This window comes from Sorghum bicolor, chromosome 8 (genome assembly GCF_000003195.3).
Source record: "Sorghum bicolor cultivar BTx623 chromosome 8, Sorghum_bicolor_NCBIv3, whole genome shotgun sequence".
NCBI lineage: Eukaryota > Viridiplantae > Streptophyta > Magnoliopsida > Poales > Poaceae > Sorghum > Sorghum bicolor.
Window position 1 is genome coordinate 56,367,756 of NC_012877.2, and position 15,716 is coordinate 56,383,471.

Below are 15,716 nucleotides of genomic sequence, written 5' to 3' on the forward strand. Positions count from 1 at the left end.
TGCGGCGCCCGAGGCCCCTGCGGTGGGGAGGGAGGAAGAAGCTGGATGGGGCAAGAGTCCCATGATCTGGCCCAACCTTGGCGATGCCGAGGGAGGAGCCAGATTCGTTCTGGATGACCCGTCAGAGGATTATCTCTGGCAGGGCCTGGATGCGTGTGGGCGCGCCGGCGTCGAGGCCCTCAACCGAGCTACCCAGCTCGTGGGTCGCGATATGTATAATTTGGCTCAGGTAAGGTTTTTATCCGTGTTATAAAAATAGTTTTGTGCTTACCCTTGCGGTACTAACCCCCTGTGTGACCTCTGATCTTGCAGGCGCTCAAGGCTACTTCCCAGAAGAAATCGGTATTTCTCCGTCGGGAGAAGGATGCTTGGGCGTCCTTTGAGAAGGAGAGGGCTGCCAGGGAGGCGGCCGAGGGGGAGCTCGCGAAGGAGTGCGAGATTTCTGCCGACCTTCGGCAGAAGTGCTCAGCACTGGCCACCGAGGCTCGGGAGGCCCGAGACAAGGTCGCCCCCTGGAGGAGAGGATCGGGGCCCTCACGCAAGAGTCCGAGGTGTAGAAAGTGGCAGCTGAGGGGTACAAGGGTGAGGTCGCTCGGCTTGAAGCTTTGCTCGCTGAAAAAGACCTTGCCTTGAACCAAGCTCAGACCGACCTGTCCGAGGCTCTGAGCGAGGTGGCCCGCTGGCATCAGAGCTCGGCGGAGCACGAGAAGCGTGCCGAGGGTAAGACTTGCGCCCTTTACCCTGGACCCCTTCATATTTTTTGAGTTGGCTTTTCCTGACTTCCTGTTTCTTGTTCTATTTTTCGATCAGATTTGGAGAGGAAGGTGGTCGAGGCGACCTCTACTGCCGAGGCCCTACAAAAGTCCCTCGACGCTGAGGCTTCGGACCGCTCGGCTCTTGAAGCCGTGGTCACCTCGGCATGTGAGGGGCTCGGGGTTTCGGTGTCGGGGTCGTTGCTGCGGAGTCGGGTCGAGGCCCTTTACTCCCGGGCTGGGGAGAAGATGAGGGAGGCGCTCCATACCGGGGTAAAGAAGGCCTTGGTAGTGGTGAGCTCTCACTACGCCGGCATTGATTTGCCGGCGGTTTGTGAGGGCTACGTCCTCCCTGACGACGAAGTAGAAGCCCAGGAGGAGGTGCAGAGGCTTGATGACGCCGCGACTGTCCCTGGAGACGCCTTGGCCGCCTTTTTTGATGATGAGGCGGAGCTTCCCCCCCTCGGGGGTCAAGGACCTGAGTAGGCCATAGAATTCTTAGTTTTTCTTTTTTCTTTTTGTGGGTGTTGGGGCCAGTAGGCCTTGTATTATACAATGTTTAATGTCGAATGTAAATATAACTGCTCTTTTTGAGCATTTTCCCTAAGTGTCTTATTTCCTTTCTTTTTATACCGATCCGACCTCGGCAGCGCGGGGTCGGGTGAGCTACTTAGAATTTTGCGTTAGCCAGAGTCTCCGAGCCTAAGTGCTTTTCCTTTTTCCTTAGTAACTCTTGGAAGCCCGAATTCGTTCCGAATCTAAGGTGAGTAGAGGCGGTCTTTGCTCGTGAGCGCAGATCTTACCTCGGGCTCATGCCTCGAGATTTGGGAAACGGATTTTCGGTTTCCTAAGTCTTTTTAGGAGAGAGGAGTAAGACCTTGGGTCGGGGTTCATTTAACTTGCGCGAAAAAAAGAAAAAGATTCGGAGTCGACATAGGGGGTTCCCCCATGTAGCCCCCGAGGGAGGTTCGGACTCTGCTTGGCAGGTCCGAGGCTCTCTGATAACTTAAACTTTGATTTATTCCTTAAAGGTAATGGATGAGCAAAGAAATTTTTACAAAGCTCTAAGGGAAAAAACGACGTAGCTGTTCTATGTTCCATGCGTTTTTGAAGACCTCCCCTGCTTCATTGGCGAGCTTGTAGGTCCCGGGTCGGAGGACTTCAGCGATGACGTAGGGTCCTTCCCAGGGAGGTGTGAACTTGTGACGACCCTTGTTGCTCTGTCGGAGTCTTAGCACGAGGTCGCCGACTTGAAATGCTCGGCCTCGGATCCGCCGCGCATGGTATCGGCGGAGGGCTTGCTGGTACTTGGCGGAGTGCAGGAGGGCTACGCTGCCTCTAGGAAACGCATGAAAGTCTCCGGGTCGCCATACCCGGAGAAATCAGCGCCAGCCCGCTCGTCGTTGCCCGAGGTGAGGTCCTCTGGGTAGGATGAGACGGGCGGTGTGGAGACGAGGTCCAGTGTAGACCTTAAGTGGTGCCCGGGAAGTTCCGCGTATGCACTTAATGAAGTGCTTACGGAAGAGGCGTAGGTAGCGGCGGCATTCCTGAGCCCAAAAGGTAACTCGGGAGGTGCCGCTGCTGCTACTTCATCCGCAGGTGGAGGAGGACGGGACGTCGAGGCCCCTTTGTTCCCCTTGCGGGGGACGGGCGCGGGCCGTGCCTTCCCCTTCGAACGGGGTGGGACGGGTGGCCGCGATAACCCTCTATTGGTCCTGGGAGCGGAGCTTGACGCCCCGCGAGCCCTTCCTCTAGCGCCTGTCGGGCCGGAGGAGCGGGCGACCTGATGAGGAATATGCGGGGGGAGGACCGGACGGACCCTGGCCTCAGCGGTGGGGTCGAAGATCCTTGATCTCTGACGCCCCCTCCGTGAGCCCCCCGCATGGTGCCCCGACCGCCTCCCACGCACTGACTGTGGTGGGATCGGCTCGGGGCTAGATTCGACGTTGTCACGTGGCGGGAGGAGGATCATGTCGTAGCCGGAACCGAGGGACATGAACTCCAAACTCCCAAATATCATGATGGCGCCGCGGCGGAGCGGGCGAAAACCGTCTGCCATCCAAATCTCCCCAGCAGGGGCAGGTGGATGTCACGCAGAAGGCCCCTACCTGGCGTGCCAACTGTCGGCGTCTAGACTCGCGGTCTAGGCACTAACAAGTATAAATCTGCGTGACTGACCAAGCTTGGATGGTGATGCAAGTGAGACACAGAGGGTTTATACTGGTTCGGGCTAAGAATGCCCTACGTCCAGTGTAGTGGTGGATTCTGTATAACCTTGCACCCAAAGGTGCTTGCAGTAGGGGGTACAAGCTGGTTGCGAGAGAGGGCTGAGTCCCAGGTCTCGGCTTGGTGTGGACAGAGTGCGGGCAGCTGCTCTGTGACAGAGTGTTGTGTGCGTGTTCTGGTCCCGTCAGTTGTGAACCCTGGCTCCCCTTTTATAGTCTCAAGGGGAGGCCAAGTATTTACATGAGTAGATTTCTTTTACTGAGGGGTGAAAACACAGTCCCGACCCTGTTTAGGCCTGTCCATCTCGTCCTTGTGGGATGGTCGACGGCATGGCTGCTCCTGTAGAGGGTTACCGAACCCTGTAGGGGTCGCGGGGGTCGGATCACCGGTCACTGCTGCATATCCTGTCAACAGTGGGAAATGACCACAAATAGTGGTGCTGCTTTACTTCACCCATTCCCTTTCTACTGTGCGGTAGTGTGCTACAGTGAACAGGATGTATAGTGACAGAGGTAAGGCCACATTGATTGGGGCGGTTGAAACAGTCGTCGCCTTGCCCTGCCGCGTCATGGGGGCCGTCGCATCCGTCACGTCGGGGGAAGTCTTGTTGACCAGGTGGAGTGGGGTCCGGCGTCCGAGGCCCTGTGGGGTCGGGCGAGTCGGAACTTGCGCCCGAGGCCCTGATGGGGTCGGGCGAGTCGGAACTTGCGTCCGAGGCCCTGATGGGGTCGGGCGAGTCGGAACTTGCGTCCGAGGCCCTGAGGGGTCGGGCGAGTCGGAACTTGCGTCCGAGGCCCTGATGATTGTAATTAGTATGTTCCTTCGCGTTTTTTGTTACTCTGATTTGGGTATCCCTTATTACGGTACCCAACAATTTGTCTCGTCAATTCCGACCAAACTGTGCAATTAATTTTTATTTTCGCCTATATTTAATACTCCATGCATGCGTCTACAGACTCGATGTGACGGGGAATTTAAAAAATTTTGTAAAACTTTTTGGGAACTAAACAAGGTCTAAGACGTACGGACGGACGGACGCTGCTGTCCACTCGTTTTATCCGCTTCTGATCCACTCGTTGTCTTTTTCTCTCCTCGTGCTGTCCACTCATTTTATTCACTACTTTTCATCTTCTCTCGCTGCTCTGCCTCTCTTGCCGTCCACGCCGCACTCTACTGCGCCGCTGGCTAGCCATCCCTCTCTCACCCTGCTACAACCTCCATATTTCTATGCCACCGGAGTGGAGCGGCGATGGTGGCTTGCAGCGAGCCGCACGTCTCCCTATCTTCGTACTCTCTACCTCGCTCTGCGAACTCCATGGATGACGGCGCACCTTCGACGAGGTAGGTGGGGACGATTTGGATCTGAGGTCTCTCTTCCCCCTCCCTTCTCCTATGGATCTAGATCTGAGTCCTCCTCTTCTTCTATGGAACTAGATCTGAGCCCTCCTCCCTCCTCCTCCTACTACTTCTCCTTTGGGTCTGGATCTACGGGATGTGGTGGTGGTTAATGTTGACGGTTCTTAAGTATCAATTTTAACTATGAAATAAATAAGGGAAAGGACCAATATACAAAGAACACCTAGAATTAAAGTTTGATCTGACAGAATTCCACGAGTTTTGCTGTTTATCTATTTCTGCAGGAGGTTATCAGAAAATATGGAAGAAAGGCCCACACGTCGGGTTTACATAGAGATATTAACGTGCACCGCAATTATTCAACATCTAGAAGAGTCCAGAAGCCACGGGAACGAACGGGAGGCCGATCGGGCCCGGGGGCAGGGCGCCCACTCTCCCCCCTTGGGCGCCCGCCCACCTATGGTGGCCAATCACGGTGAATCACGCGGATTATGCTCCACCGACTTTGAGGATCAAGGAGAACCGTTCAATCAAGGTCGGTTTGATCCGACGGCCCAGATTCATTTGAGAGGGCTATATAAGCAAGGCCCCTGGCCCCTGGAGAAATAGAATCCCATTATTCATTACCATATTTTCCAGAGAGGATTCAGAGAGAGAGGTTCCTTAGGGTTCCCACCTCATAGGGCTTAGCATCCAATGTGAGAGTATAACTAGTTCTACTAGATTGAGAGAGATAGAGTGGAGGTGTAGATCGGAGGAAGCCCGGCCTGTCGGTGTATACTCCGAGGTTGTACCTGCGGGATCAAGTCTCCTAACCCGAGGCTTGCTCATAGGATTCTTCAGTATTTTGACTTCTAAATTCTAGTAAGTTCTTTGTTTTATTGTTCTTTGGTTTATGAGTTTACTTTGATCTCTTCGCGTAGAGTTTAGAGTAATCATCTCTAGCGTAAACGTGGTGTTTGGGCTAGGATACTCATAGATATCCCCTATCTAGCTGGACCGTGGTAGTAGCGAGGAACGTGACATTTTTGAGTTACCTTTGTAGCCCATAATCCCGTTAGCAGGATCGATAGGGTTTATAGGTGCGGGTCGAACATCCTTTGTGGTGTCTAGATTCCGTGAGCCTCCCCAACAGAACAGTAGATCATCCTTACCAAGGATAGAACGAGAGTGCAGTTGAAGTCTTCTCTATAAATCACTCACATCGAGTCATAGTGGTTGTAGCCTAAAGGTTAGTAGTAATAGACCGGGTTAGTCAGATGCACGCTTTCTCCTAGTGGTAAAAATATAAATACGATACTCTGGATAACATCCCGGGTGAAGTGCTCACCGATATCTGTGCGCTTGCGAATTAATTCCTGATTGTGTTACCAAATATCAACAAGCATTTCTGGCGCCGTTGCTGGGGAGAAAGACGGTTTGCTGAGATAACCTTGAGTCTTACTACTAGCTTGTATTCATACTTTTATCTTTTCTTATCTTTTTGTATTCTTTATTTTCCTTACTCTTACCTTATGGAAAACCAAGATTCTAAATCGATCTATCAATTTGCAACACCTTCAGAAACTGACCTTTTACCATGGGAGTCATCACAGCTGAAAGCCCTAGTTTGGTTTTGGATAATTGATGAAACCCTAGTACTGACCTCTATGCTAAGTGTGTGTAGACTTAATAAGGTTGGTACATGCCAAATGATGGAGCAAGTGATGATCATGGTGATGATGGTGATGACCACAAGATGATCAAGTGCTCAACTTGGAAAAGAAGAAAGAAAAAAACAAAACCCTATGGAGATCAAGGCAAAGGTATTGCTTAGGGTTTTGGTTTTGGTGATCAAGACACCATAGAGGGTGTGATCACATTTAGGATAGATAGCCATACTATAAAGAGGAGAATTCTTTGGCTAAGCGGTTATCGAGTGCCACTAGGTGTCATTGTTCATGTGCATGCATTTAGAACCTAGTGAGCTAACTTAACTCCTTCAAAGAAAATGATTGTGAAAATACTAACACACGTGCACTTGTTGGTACACACTTTGTGGTGTTGGCACACTTTGAGAAGGAGGTGGAGTTTGAAGAGTAGAGAGAGGATGGGTATATTTTCGAGAAAATGAAGTGTATATTTTCTATTGCGCCGGTGGGAAACTTGGAGTAGTCGCGGGAGTTCACCGGACGCTGGCTCAGAGGCACCGGACGCTGTGTCTGAGCGTCCGGTGTGCAGGCTGCCTGGCCCAGCTAGGGTAAGGCACCGGACGATAGGCGTGCGTCCGGTGGTCCGTGTCCGGTGTGAGGTCCGTTTTGCAGACCTCTCTGGGTGTGAGTCCGGTGAGCACTGGACGGTGACCCTGTGTTTCTGCAGACCTCTCTGAGTTTAGGACCGGTGCGCACCGGACGCGTCCGGTGCCAACTTGCTCAGCGTCCGGTGCACTGTAGGTGACCGTTAGACTCTGACACGAGAATTTCAAAAGGTGACACGTGGCTAACGTTGGAGCACCGGACGCTGGTGTTGAGCATCCGGTGCCCCTTTAAGAGCGTCCGGTGACCCCGATTTTCGCCCAGTGAAAGAGCCAACGGCTCTATTTGTTTGAAGGGCTATAAATACGTGTTTGGCTGGCTTGGGGCTGACTCTCTTGGCATTCTAACATACTTGACATCCTTGTGAGCCTAAGCAAACACCTCCCACTCATCTCCTTCATAGATTATACATCTCTGTGAGATTGGGAGTGATTCCAAGTGCATTTGCTTGAGTGATTGCATCTAGTGGCACTTGGGGATCGATTTAGCTGCGGTTTTCTTGTTACTCTTGGTGGTTGCCGCCACCTAGACGGCTTGGAGCAGCGGAGGAGCTTTGGCACGAGTTGGTGATTGTTCGTGGCCATCTCCCGTTGATTGTGAGGGGTCTTGTACCTTCCCCGGCAGAGAGCCGAAAGGTAACTTTAGTGGATTGCTCGTGTCATTGAGTTACCTCACTTGTGGGTAGGTTCTTGTGGTGTCCTAGTGAGGACGAGGTTCGTGCTACACCTCTTAGCCACCGAACCACCAAGTGTTGGTCGACACAACGGGGACGTAGTGTGCCGGCAAGCACGTGAACCTCGGGAGAAAATTGTGTGTTTCCATTGTGATTGTACTTTGGATTTCTCCTGGTGATTGGACTTCATATTATTGATTGGTTCATCCCCTCTACGCGGTGGTCTAAAGTTCAAACCATCTCTCTTACTTTCTTGCAAACTAGAGTAGCTTACATTCTTGTATAGAAACTTTAGGTAGCTCTCTAGTGTAAGTAGAGACATAGCTCTTGTGTGCCTAGTGATCATATCAACTAGAATTGTTGGATAGGTGGCTTGAAAACCCCCTTTAGAGCTAGAGCAAAAAGCTTCGCTTTGTTATTTACTAACCTCTTGCTCTAGTGATTTTGTAGAATTTTTAAATAGGCTATTCACCCCCCCTCTAGCCATATTAGGACCTTTCAACAGCCTATCCAAACATCCCAGTATAGGTTAAGTTCTAGGTTGATTGTCATGATTCAAAACCTATCTTTTTCAGGAAAGGAAGACGCAAACCCTTACCTTCATATTAGAGATTTTGAGCAAACATGTGATTGTCTTCGCATTGAAGGCATTTCTGATAAGACTTTATGTTGGAAGCTTTTTCCTTTTTCTTTAAGGGGAGAAGCTAGACAATGATATAGTCAGAAGGTAAGTCAACAACGAGGTGAATGGGGAGTCTTACGAGCCAACTTTTGTCTAGACTTTTATTCCCTCGACCGTATCGGTGACCTTAGACTCGAAGTCCTATCTTTTAAACAAAAAGATAATGAAACTTTGGGAAAATCCTGGAAACGTTTTTCTGATCTTTTAGAATCTGGTCCAAACCTTAATCTTGAAGACCCTGTTCTTTTATTTCACTTTTTTCGAGGTCTTCAGAAAGATCATAAACAAATGCTACATACAATGTCTAGAGTTTCTTTCTTTCGCATCCCTACTGATGACGCTAGAGCGATCCTAGATAGAATCCTAGAAGCTAAGATGGATAATACCCTTCATGATGAAACCCACGAAGCCGAAGTAGACACTCTACCAAATTCTCCATCTACTTTAGCTATCCCAAGTTCTGAGCCACAAAAGGAAGAAATTCCACCACCTGATTTCATGCTGGATATAGAATCTGATCTTTTTGCCGATTTTGGAAACATTTCAAACTACCATTCTATTGACAGACCCCCAAACGGTCATTTTAGCATTTGTTTGCCAAGTGAACATCAATTGAGAAAGCTTATCGCAGTCATGAGTAGCGAATGGTTGGAGGAGTCAGAGCTTTCCTCTGATGTGATCCGTTTGGACACACCTCCTATAACTATACGTTGTGCTTATGATTCTGATCAATTTGATGCTCTCTATAATCCTGTTGTGGGGATCAACATTATTTCTGAATCTTTTGCACTTAAATTATTTAAAAATTTGGTCTTAACCCCCACAACAAAGGTCATAAAGGAATCTTCAGGGCGATTAGTCCCCAGTCTTGGAATTATTAATGTCCTACCCCTTATGGTAGAAGGCTCCATGGTTAATTTGAACTTCTATATCTTTGATACATGGGACTTCGACCTGTTGATAGGACAACCTTTTAAAAGACTCCTTTATGAAGGTCAAACTGGAAAGCTACACATTTCTTTTGGAAAATATTTTAAATTTCCAATAACGATTTCTCACTCCTTAAAAAATAAGACCGAGTTATATCTTTTGCCCGATCCTATAGAGGAGGTAAAGGCTGCATTTCTAGAGCTTTTAAATGAACCAGACTTAGAAGAAGAAGCTCCTTTCTTCACAGAAGAAGAGGCTAAACCTTCTGAACCTGAACCCTTAGATGAGTTTGCAAAAACACCTAGACCTCCCATAGAGCTTAAAACTTTACCACCCGGTCTTATCTATGCTTTCCTAAACAATAATCCAGAGTTTCCTGTGATCATTAGTGATAAACTCATTCAGGAGCAAACTCTGCGATTGATGACCTTTCTTGAGAAACATCACTCAGTTTTTGGCTACTCACTCCAAGATCTTACAGGAATCAGTCCTATGATTTGTACCCATCGTATTCCGATAGATCCTTCTGTTTCACCTTCTCGAGAGCCCCAACGTAGACTTAACAACGCGATGAGAGAGATAGTTAAAAATGAAGTTATAAAGTTGTTGCATGTAGGGATTATATATCCTGTGCCGCACAGTGAGTGGGTGAGCCCAGTTCAAGTTGTGCCTAAAAAGGGAGGCATGACTGTCGTTACGAATGAAAAGAACGAGCTAATTCCGCAACGCACCGTCACAGGGTGGCGGATGTGCATAGACTATAGAAAACTAAACAAAGCCACGAAAAAGGATCATTTTCCTTTATCTTTCATAGATGAGATGCTAGAGCGATTAGCGAACCATTCGTTCTTCTGTTTATTAGATGGATATTCAGGGTATCACCAAATCCCGATCCATCCTGATGATCAAAGCAAAACCACTTTTACATGCCCATACGGAACTTATGCTTACCATAGAATGTCTTTTGGGTTATGTAATGCACCAGCTTCTTTTCAAAGATGCATGATGTCTATATTTTCTGATATGATTGAAGAGATTGTGGAAGTTTTCATGGATGATTTCTCTGTATATGGAAAAACTTTCGATAGTGGTCTTGAAAACTTAGATAAGGTTTTGCAAAGATGTGAAGAAAACACTTAGTCCTTAATTGGAAAAAATGTCATTTTATGGTTATGGAAGGAATAGTGCTGGGACACCTAGTGTTTGAAAGAGGAATTGAGGTAGACAAAGCTAAAATTGAAGTAATTGAACAACTACCTCCACCTGTGAATATAAAAGGAATTCGAAGCTTTCTTGGCCATGCTGGTTTTTATCGCAGATTCATAAAAGATTTTTCATTAATTGCTAGACCTCTTACTCTTTTGCTAGCCAAGGATGCTCCTTTTGAATTTGATGATGCATGCCTAACATCTTTCAATTTATTAAAAAAATACACTCATCTCTACACCAATCATTCAACCCCCTGATTGGTCGTTGCCTTTTGAAATTATGTGTGATGCTAGTGATTATGTTGTATGGGCAGTTTTGGGACAAACTAAAAATAAGAAGCATCATGCAATTGCTTATGCCAGTAAAACTTTGACAGGAGCTCAACTTAATTATGCAACTACTGAAAAAGAGCTTCTGGCCGTTGTCTTTGTCATTGATAAATTTAGATCTTATTTAGTTGGAGCTAAAATAATTGTTTACACTGATCATGCTGCACTAAAATATCTGCTCACTAAAAAAGATGCTAAACCTCGCCTAATTAGATGGATCTTATTACTTCAAGAATTTGATTTGGAAATAAAAGATAAAAAGGGAGTAGAAAATTCTGTTGCTGATCACTTGTCTAGAATGTATTTTAAGAATCCACACGAAACCCCCATCAATGATTCACTCCGGGACGACATGCTCTACGGGATTAACAGGTCTGACCCCTGATATGCAGATATTGTTAATTTTATGGTTTCAGGGTATGTACCACCAGGAGCGAACAAGAAGAAGCTTATTCAAGAAAGTCGTTCACATATATGGGATGAGCCATACCTCTTCCGAGTATGCTCTGAAGGCTTACTTAGGAGATGTGTGACCACCGAGGAAGGATGGAAGATCATTGATAGATGTCATTCATCACCATATGGAGGTCATTATGGAGCATTCCGTACACATTCAAAGATCTAGCAGTGTGGATTCTACTGGCCTACAATGTATGAAGACACGAAGCAGTATATCAGAAGATGTGGGCCATGTCAAAGGCACGGAAACATAAATACAAGAGATGTCATGCCACTCACCAACAACCTTCAGATTGAGCTCTTTGATGTGTGGGGAATAGACTACAAAAGAATGTAACCTTCTTTTTTTTGGGTAATCAAACTTTGAAGTTTGACAAAGGTTATATAAAACTATATTAATAATTATGATGATACCAAATAAGTAACATCAAATTTATATGTAATATAAGAGAGAACGTGGGCGGTAATGAAAGTCCCCTTTTAATCAAATCCTAATACGAAGAAAAGGAGGGAGTAGGATTACGGTTGGTTGGTTGTTATTGTTAGAGACCCTGCAGTGGAATTCGTTACGGTGTCTCGGTGACCTTTTTTAGGAGAACCGAAATCTCAGCCCATCACGCAGATGGGCCCTAATATTGACTTGTCTAGCGCCTGCACAACAAGAGCCCAGCCGCTCTCCAAAAAACAAAAAGGAGCCCAGCCCGATATGCTGGAGTGAGGAATCGTTCGTCTGGTGGACCTTTACGGAATGCCGTCCGGAGGCTGACCACTCTGCTCAGCTGCCACTGCCAGCGCCGGCGCCGGACCCACCGGCGCCGCCGCGCCGGAGACGAGGAATAACCCAACGCCAGCCATCTTTACACTACCCCACCTGCTGCCTAATTTCACGATACGAGCTGGCAGCCCAGACGAAACGTAACGTGATGAAACGTGTAGTACGCGTTTGCTGACTTGCGCACGTACGGCCGGCACCACGGCTTCTCGTCTTGTCGTTTCCACACACTCCGATCGGCGAGGCCTGAATGCTCTCGCAGCAGCAGCAGCAGCAGCAGCAGCAGCAGCAGCAGCAGCAGCAGCAGCAGCAACCACCCTATCACACGCTTTAAATCTTTGACTTGTGCACCGCATAATTAACAACCTACGAGCGTGGACACAGCATGGTGTCTCATTTTAGCTTTGCTCCAAAGTCCTGTTGCTGCACCTACTATTGTACTATGATCAGCTGACAAGTCATTACATCACACCATTAGCAGAGCCAAAAGCTTTGGCAAGAGAATATTTAGTTAGAAAATTGTAGAATTTTACTTTGATATGAACATCGGTGACGAGCCTGGCCGACCGCCCGGGGTGGCCGGGCGGTGCCTACGCCCAGTGCATCACACTTCGTTCTATGTGAATTAATAAACTAGGGGAAGGGGCAAAAATAAAGGGATGTTCACAAACGGGGTAAAAAAAATGCTCTACGTCGCATACATAGGTTCGCACATGTCAAATTAGAGCATGTTTGGATCTGTATACTATTAAGAGCATTTTAAGGGCCTTTACAAATAAATTTTGTATTTGCTGTTGTTTGTAAAGTCCCAAACTCATTTGCAAAGTCTAAAAATAGTCATAGTCCAAAGGACTTTGCATTTAGACTTGGCAAATCCAAAGTGTGGACCCCATCTCCGATTTTTTTTTCACCGATCGCGGCCGCACGTTTTTTTTCCTTCGCGCCATTTTGACGTACGTTGTGCGTGCCAATCGCCGTCCAGGCCAGGCCGCTGCCAGTTGCCGCCCAGCCTAGGTTTTCGCGTCAGTCGCCGCCCAGCCCAGGCCGCGTTCGTCGTTCGTCGCCGTCGTCCTTCGCGTCAGTTCGGCTCCGTCCACCTCCGTTCCCGCGCCGTGGCTGCGTACGCGCAGCTGGAGGGCGGGCGCGCGCGGCAGGGAGGGCGGACGGGCGTAGAGAAATCGCGCGGGGGGGACGGGGGGACGGAGTCCGACGTAGAAGGCCGAAATTGTAGATGCAAAGTGGTGGGAAGGTTTGCATATATGCAAAGCCTCGACCTCTATTTGCAAAGTTAACCAAATTGCAAACCTTATTTACAAAACCATTGGAGGGGTATTTTCTACTCTTTTTTGCAAATAGGGCAATGCAAAGTTTGTTTGAAAAGCCCTTGGAGATGCGCTCTCTCTCTCCGTTAAAGAAACTATAAGTTATTTTTGTTTTTCTAGATATATTTTTTTTCTATACATCTAGATATACATGGCGTTTCTAGATACATAGGAAAACTAGGATTTTTATTTTAAAAAAACTAAAATGATCTGTTATAATTTAGAACAGAGACTAGTTTTTAGCCGCTATCACCTACAGTACCATTTATTAGTGTAGCCATTAGCTGAAACCCTACTTGGGTTGTCAAGCTAACTGTTTCTAGTTATCTAGATTGATCAGGTACAAAACTATTTGGCCGGTTAAACGACGGAGGAACCACCGGCGGCTGGCTTTTTTTGTGCCAAGCTCACGAACACGTACACGTAGCCTACGGCGGCGCAGCGGCTTTTCTGCTTTCTGCTCTTTGCGGTCGCCGGCCGGGCAGGTTCACGGGGATCACGCGGCGCCGGCGGCCGTCGCCCATCTGGCCAAGCTCTGTTTAGTTTCGCCTTGTTTGGATGCAGTCGTATTCACATCAATTCATATGTGTTGAGGTAGATTGGAGTAGAACTTGAACTAAATTTCACTCCAATCCACACCAACACACATACATTGAAGTAAATACGACAACATTCAAACAAGGCCAAAATTTTTTTCATCCATCCCATCGAATCTTTAGACACATGCATGAAATATTAAATATAAATAAAAAAATAAACTAATTATATAGTTTAGTTGAAAAAAATAATGTAATTACACAGTCCGCGCCGCCATCAGGGGCAGCAGGTTCACACGCGTCTGCGCCCGGCCGGGATAGAGCATCATGCATGATCGAGTTGATGACCCATGCATCTCGATCGCACATTAGGGTCTGGCAGCAGGTTCACACGCGTCTGCGCCCGGCCGGGATAGAGCATCATGCATGATCGAGTTGATGACCCATGCATCTCGATCGCACATTAGGGTGTTGTTTAGTTCAAAAAGGTTTTTTAGCATTTTCGTTTTTATTTGTCAAATATTATTTAATTATGGATTAATTAGGCTCAAAAAATTTATTCGTGATTTATAGTCAAACTGTGTAATTAGTTTTTATTTTCATCTATATCTAATGCTTTTTGCATGTGCCCCAAGATTCGATGTGACGGGAAATCTTAAAAAGTTTTTGGTTTTTGGGGTGAACTAAACAAGGCCTAGGCCTTTTTTAAAAAATTGCAAACTTTTTCAGATTTCTCGTCACATCGAATCTTGCAGCACATGCATGAAGCATTAGATGTAAATAAAAGTAATAACTAATTGTACAGTTTGTCTGTAATTTTCAAGACGAATCTTTTGAGTCTGGTTAGTCCATGATTGGATAATATTTGTCAAATAGAGAAAGTGCTACGGTGCCTACTTCGTAAAAAAATTGCAAGGCCTTGTTTAGTTCCAAATTTTTTTGCAAAATGGACACCATAGCACTTTCGTTTGTATTTAGCAAAATATTGTCCAATCATGGACTAACTAGGCTTAAAAGATTCGTCTCGCAAATTACAATCTAACTATATAATTAGTTTTTATTTTTCATTTATATTTAATGCTTCATATATGTGCCACAAGATTGGATTTGACGGGAAATCTGAAAAAATTTACAAAATTTTCTTGAAACTAAACAAGGCCTGTTACACCCAAAAACTTTTTAAAATTTCTCGTTACATCGAATTTTGTAGCATATATATATATTATTAAATATAATTAAAAATAACTAATTATATAGTTTACCTATAATTTACGAAACAAATCTTTTAAATTTAATTAGTCTATAATTGAATAATAATTACTAAATAAAAATAAAAATACTACAATAATCGAAAAATTTTCACTTCCTCAACCAAGGCTTGACTTCTCTGCACCTCCTTCAACGGACTGTGGTCAGTGTGGACCTAGGTAGCACGGAGAGACAATCGTATGGATCATGCATACCGGGCGTCGATCGTTGTTCAACGGCAGTTTGGCCGATACTATATATAGATAGGATGATGATTGCAACAGGGGAGAAGAGAAAGACGACTAATAGCAGTGTAAATAAGGCGTCGTGTCAAGCGCTGAGGCACCGTACTGTGTTGTTAGTTGTTACTGGTCATCATCGTCGTGGACGGTGCCTTAACGAAAATATCTCTGGAATAGGTACTCCGTCCATTCTACGACCTGTTATATTTCAGGTGCCTGAAATTTGATATCTAATCAGACAATGGTTCTTAATCAAGGAAGCTTCTCCTTCCTTGATTTCTTTCATTCAGTTGTTTATAGGTGCTTTTGGTTTTACGATTTCAGATTCCAGGAAGCGTGCTTCTAAATTGAAAGTTTTTTTGTAAAAAAAAAGGAATTTTATACAATGACATAGCTATATGCACTAGATATAGGTCTCAACTGTCGAGCGGCAAACAATGGCAAGAGCAGGGAACAAGTCCAAGCGACGAAGTCACAAACTCATGAGAGGTTACAAACTTACATAAAGAAGAATTGCCGGCGTTGCTTTTCTCTCGAAGAAAATAGTAGACCATGTTTATTGAGCCTCTTACATTCATTAATTAAACAAAGCCCAAATTATTATATATACTTAAGATACTTAGTAAAATTTGGGACTCATAAATTTTGGGGTCCAGTTCCATCGCACGGCTCGCACGGGTCCGAGG